Here is a 6000-nt window from a genome sequence, read left to right as displayed (position 1 = left end):
CATCAAACCATGTGTTTGATGTATTTGATACCATTCCACGTATTCCACTCCAGCAATTACCACAGCCCGTTCTCCCCAATTAAGATGCCACCAACCTCCTGTATTTGCAAATACTTAGCATGTGCATACACAAAAATGTATGCACGCATGACTGTAAGTCGCTTTGGATAAAAGCGTCTGCTAAATGGCATATTATTATATTATTATGTTAGTTAACCCTTCCCGTAACCCTAACCCTTTAACCTGACCCTAACCTTAACCCCTAGTCTAGCTAACGTTCAACACCTAGCTAACGTTAGCCACAACAAATTGGAATTCATAACATATTATACATATTGCAAATTTGTAACATATTGTACAAATTGTCATTCGTAACATATCATACGAAATGGATGATGGACATCCACAAATTAATACATACAATACCAAACATAACATATCGTACTACACTGAACAAAAATATAAACGCAACATGTAAAGTGTTGGTCCCATGTTTCATGAGCTGAAATAAAAGATCCCTACATTTTCCATTTGCACAAAAAGCTTATTTCTCTCAAATTTTGTGCACACATTTGTTTACATTCCTGTTGGTGAGCATTTCTCCTTTGCCAAGATAATCCATCCACCTGACAGGTGTGGCATATCAAGAAGCTGATTAAACAGCATGGTGTTTATACAGGTGCGCCTTGTGCTGGGGACAATAAAAGACCACTCTAAAATGTGCAGTTTTGTCACACAACACAATGCCACAGATGTCTCAAGTTTTGAGGGAGCATGCAATTGACATGCTGACTGCAGGAATGTCCATCAGAACTGTTGCCAGACAATTTAATGTTAATTTCTCGACCATAAGCCGCTTCCCACGTTATTTTAGAGAATTTGGCAGTACATCCAACCGGCTTTACAACCGCAGACCACGTGTATGGTGTCGTGTGGGCAAGCGGTTTGCTGATGTCAACATTGTGAACAGAGCGCCCCGTGGTGTCGGTGGGGTTATGGTATGGGCAGGCATAAGCTACGGACAATGAACACAATTCCATTTTATCGATGGCAATTTGAATGCACAGAGATACCGTGATGAGATCCTGAGGCCCATTGTCGTGTCGTTCATCCGCCACCATCACCTCATGTTTCAGCATGATAATGCAAGGACCCATGTCGCAAGGATCTGTGTACACAATTCCTGGAAGCTGAAAATGTCCCAGTTCTTTCATGGCCTGCATACTCACCAGACATGTCACCCATTGAGCATGTTTGGGATGCTCTGGATCGACGTGTACGACAGCGTGTTCCAGTTCCTGCAAATATCCAATAACTTCACACAGCCATTGAAGAGGAGTAGGCAACGTTCCACAGGCCACAATCACCAGCCTGATCAACTCTATGCGAAGGGGATGTGTCACGTTGCATGTGTCAAATGGTGGTCACACCAGATACTGACTGGTTTTCTGATCCACGCCCCTACCTTTTAAAAAAATGATCTATATTCTCAGTCATGTGAAAAATCCATAGATTAGAGCCTAATTTGATATTATTGCATGTTGTGTTTATATTTTTGTTCAGTATAATTTGAGTGTTCCAGAATTTAGTTTACTATGTAAATCCAGGTTGTTGTTGAAGCCTTGAGCTGATACGTCAAATCTTATCTGACGTGACACCCCTCTCTCTGTTTCGGCTTTATTGATGCCCTACATTAATTAGAATATTTCCTTAATTGTGACAAGACTGCATTTTATAAGAGTGCAGCATTATTTGGGCAACCATTGTGCATCCCTCCTTGTGTGTTGTGTTGATTTATTGCAGAGTGCACCCACTAGGTACACACTGGTTGACATACGACATTCAAGCTTTGGTGAAACCAGTTTGACAGCAGGTAGCGTGGTTGTTTTCATGTTGTTTATGTTTTTAGAGAATGCCTGTGTCAGAAGATAAAAACGAAGGATTTCCCTACTGAGGAAGTAGAAGTTCTAAACCATGTATGGTGGAAGTTATCAGAGACAGCATTGCAAAGCTTTGCTCCTATCATCACAAAATGTTACTACTGTATTATCTTACTCTAGTAAGTTTGTGTGGCTGTGTCAGTTTAAATGATATTCTGGAGCATTACGGTAATAATGAGAAGATAGGAACCCTAGGAAGACCACATGAGGGCAGCAACACACAACTAATGGTCACTGATTAAAGTAACTGCCCAGTGTTTCCAGATTTATATTAAATATGACCTATAATTACTTACAATATGAGTGAAATCGTTTTCCTTCCAAAAAAGTGTAATTAAGAATGTTAAAAAGCAGCTTTTCTGTGTTGGAATGGTGTGTGCGTATACCGGTCATTAAAAATATTAACGCGAGTAGACTGCTGTTTGGCCAGCTCATCTTCCTCTAGACTGCTGATTGGCCAGATCATCATTATTACATCATACTCTATGAGGAAATAGCAAGCATTTTTTTATTGTTCTGTTTGAGATCAAGTTTGAGGTCAAGTTTTTTTCTCAAATGTATGCTTTGGCCACAAATACAAGTATAGGTTGAGTCAACAACACTGTTTGGGTATGAGTTAACAGAATATTAACTTTTAAAAGTGAGATTTTCACTGAAAAGTTACTTTAAATGAGAAGGCTATCAATACTTCACATTTATTAAAGCATGAAACACACCAAGAATCTCACTCCCGATAGACTGCCGATAGGTACTTATCACAGTGGGAGGCTGTTCCTTCTCTTGCTAGAACAAAAGCGGTACCTGCTGCGTGCGGAGTGCCGACCCGGTAGCGATGAACCTACCGATTGGGGACAAGAACTGTGACTAGCTTTACTCTCCGGAGCAGGGCGCCGTTGAAAGGAGTGATAACTGGAGTGGCGTTACGTGTTGAGGACGGCCAACTGAAGTTGTGTGACACCCGTCGTTTGGTGCGACACAGACCCGGTGGAGAACGTGGTGAAACAGAGAAGACACTGTCTGTACTACTGAGTTTTGATGCAGCGTTTTTACCAGATAAAGTCAAGTTAGGATGTGTCAGTTATCCTGTGAGAGCTTTTGTCCTGAACCCATTACGGTGTTTTAGGTGTCAAGCTTATGGTCATGTGGCAGCAGTGTGTAGGAGGGAGATTCCTATATGTGAGAAGTGTGCAGGAGGACATGAGACCAAGGAATGTGTAGTATCGGTGGAAAAAGTTGTGTGTGTTAACTGTAGGGGTGCCCATGGTGCTGGAGATCAGAGGTGTCCGGTGAGAGAAAGGCATCAGAGTAGTGCAGAAGGTGTCGTATGCTGAGACAGTGAAGAGAGTAGTAGAGGAAGATGGGTCCAGGGTGAAGGATCCTAAGACGATCCCTGTGAGTAGGCTGAGGTCAATAGAGAGTGATAGGAATAACGTGCTTCAGTTCAGTTTTTTTTTTTTTGGTGTTCATGGCCATGGTTGTCAACTGTACCGCAGGAATGGAATGTAAATCACAGAGGATAGATGTTGTGGTGGTAGCTGCAGAGAAGTACTTGGGTGTACGAGATTTTACTGCAGAAGAGTTACAAAGTGTTTTGAACGATAGTGTTCTCTCCTCCCAGGCTGCTGGCCTGGTGTAGGATCTGATAGGGCCAAAGTAGTGGAATAGTGATGAGGTTTTAATGGGTGTAGGGTTAGTTAGTAGGGAAATGTTTCCCCATACTACAGAATAGTAGGCTGATACACAGCCAATACAGTAGGTTGCGGCATGCACCTATAACATTTGTTTGCGGACTGCCATATTACCAAAGAAGAATGCATCAACGGATGAGCCAGTCACACTTCATATGCAATATAGGATATGGGATGGTAGATAGCTAAGTGCACAGACGCAATGCACACAACACTAATTACTTCCTCCAAGCTAGCTATCCACTGTGTAGCTAGTATTGTCATTGTAATTAAATCACAATGGATTAGCTAGTTTCCATGAAACAGCTGCCTGTGTTAGCTGCCGAGTTAGTGCAGTGTCCTTATGTTGTGCTAGCTAGCGAATATGCTAACATTAGCTAGCTAGCTAAACATTTGGCTATGGGCTGACACTGGTGGGATTATGGAGACTGAATTAAAGTGTTGCTTCTTCATCTTGCTAGGTAGTTATGTAGCTGTGGCCATCTGGCTAGTTTCAACAAAGATTTGTATGACTAACTCAAGATAGACCAGAGGCTGTCATTTCCAATGGGATCAAATTAATCATAGTGGGCAGAGCCAAGCACGAGCTAGCAAGATCTTATTGGCGTGTTCTAGCATGTATTTGCATATTTCCGTTAGGGAACGCCTATGTGAAGTGCGAGGGTGCATTAACTCAATTCGCCCTTGCACTCCTTCTAAAGAACGCAATTTTTAGAAACTTTGGCAAAGGGTAAAGTCTACAAAACTTAGTCTCTCTGTTCGTAACATATTCTAGTTTTGGAAACATAAAACTGTATTTAGATCAAATGTTTCGTCGATGAGAAAATGTGCAGAATATCGGCCAAAATCCATCTCGCTCCATCTTCTCCCACTGCCGGCCACTGGGCTTTCTCTCGTCACCATATTTGGTAGTGAGTGGAAACGCCAACCGGATGCTTCACTTATATACATCCGGTGAAATATCTTGCTCATTGTTCCATCTGGTTGTGGTATCAACAAGGGTTTTCTACAAAACAGCAACATTAGTGCAAATGGCTTGGAATCTAGACCATAAGCAATACGCACGGATAAGCATTGCCAAACAACGCTACTGCCACCTTCAGGTTTAGAGTATTTTAACAAGGCTGAGTGGCTGACGACTTCCAAGCAAGGTCTTTGCAGTGCGAATACAAAGAAGATTGAAAGCCAACACTGTTCAGAGCCTCTGACAACCGTGAGTCGAGGACATTTCTGGTTACGACAACGAATCATATCACCGTCTGCAACCAAGAAGTAACCAAGAATTGCACTCGCCAACCAATCCGAGACGCCAGTGCAACCAAGAAGTAAGAAGACGCCTTCGTCCAATGACTCTTATGTGTAACGTAATGGAACTGAGAGTCACGATCAACGGCTATCTCAGGAGAAGCAAAGAGTTGTAATACAAACTAAATATACAGTGAGCTCCAAAAGTATTGGGATAGTGAAATGTTTGGTTGTTGCTTTGGCTCTGTACTGGATTTGAAATGATACAATGACTATGAGGTTAAAGTGCAGACTGTCAGCTTTAATTTGAGGGTATTTTCATACATATCGGGCGAACCGTTTAGAAATTACAGTACTTTTTGTACATAGTCCCCCCATTTTATAGGACCAAAAGTATTGGGACAAATTAACTTATGTGTATTAAAGTAGTCAAAAGTTTAGTATTTGGTCCCAAATTCCTAGCATGCAATGATTGAATCAAGCTTGTGACTCTACAAATTTGTTGGATGCATTTGCTGTTTGTTTTGGTTGTGTTTCAGATTATTTTGTGCCCAATAGAAATGACTAAATAATGTATTTGTCATTTTGGAGTCACTTGTTGTAAATAAGAATAGAATATGTTTCTAAACACTTATAAATTAATGTGGATGCTACCAGCATGACGGATAGTCCTGATGAATTGTGAATAATGATGAGTGAGAAAGTTAGACACACAAATATCATACCCCCAAGACATGCTAACCTCTCACCATTACAATAACAGGGGAAGTTATCTTTTTTTTTTTTTTTTGGGGGGGTGGGGGACACATACGGGCTATGTTGAGAGGTAGCTTGCAAATATGCATTTCATTGCACTGTTTACACCCCGCTGTATCCCGTGTATATGACAAATAAAATGTGATTTGATTGAATCTGATTCGATTTGTGACAGTAAGGAGGCTTGCCATTTCAAGAGTCATAGTTCTAAAAGAGAGTACACCAGGGCTATATCTCTGGATAAATTGGGCCAGGAGGGCTGTACTGTTCCGAGGTAGCAACCCAGCAACAATGCACACTTGTTGGGTCAACACAAGATGCAGTTCAGCCTTTACAGGAAGCAGACTTTCAAGTGGGTGGTTGAAAAGGCT

Source organism: Coregonus lavaretus, assembly GCF_964263955.1.
Source record: "Coregonus lavaretus genome assembly, chromosome: 7".
Classification (NCBI taxonomy): Eukaryota; Metazoa; Chordata; class Actinopteri; order Salmoniformes; family Salmonidae; genus Coregonus; species Coregonus lavaretus.
This window is presented reverse-complemented; position numbering follows the sequence as displayed.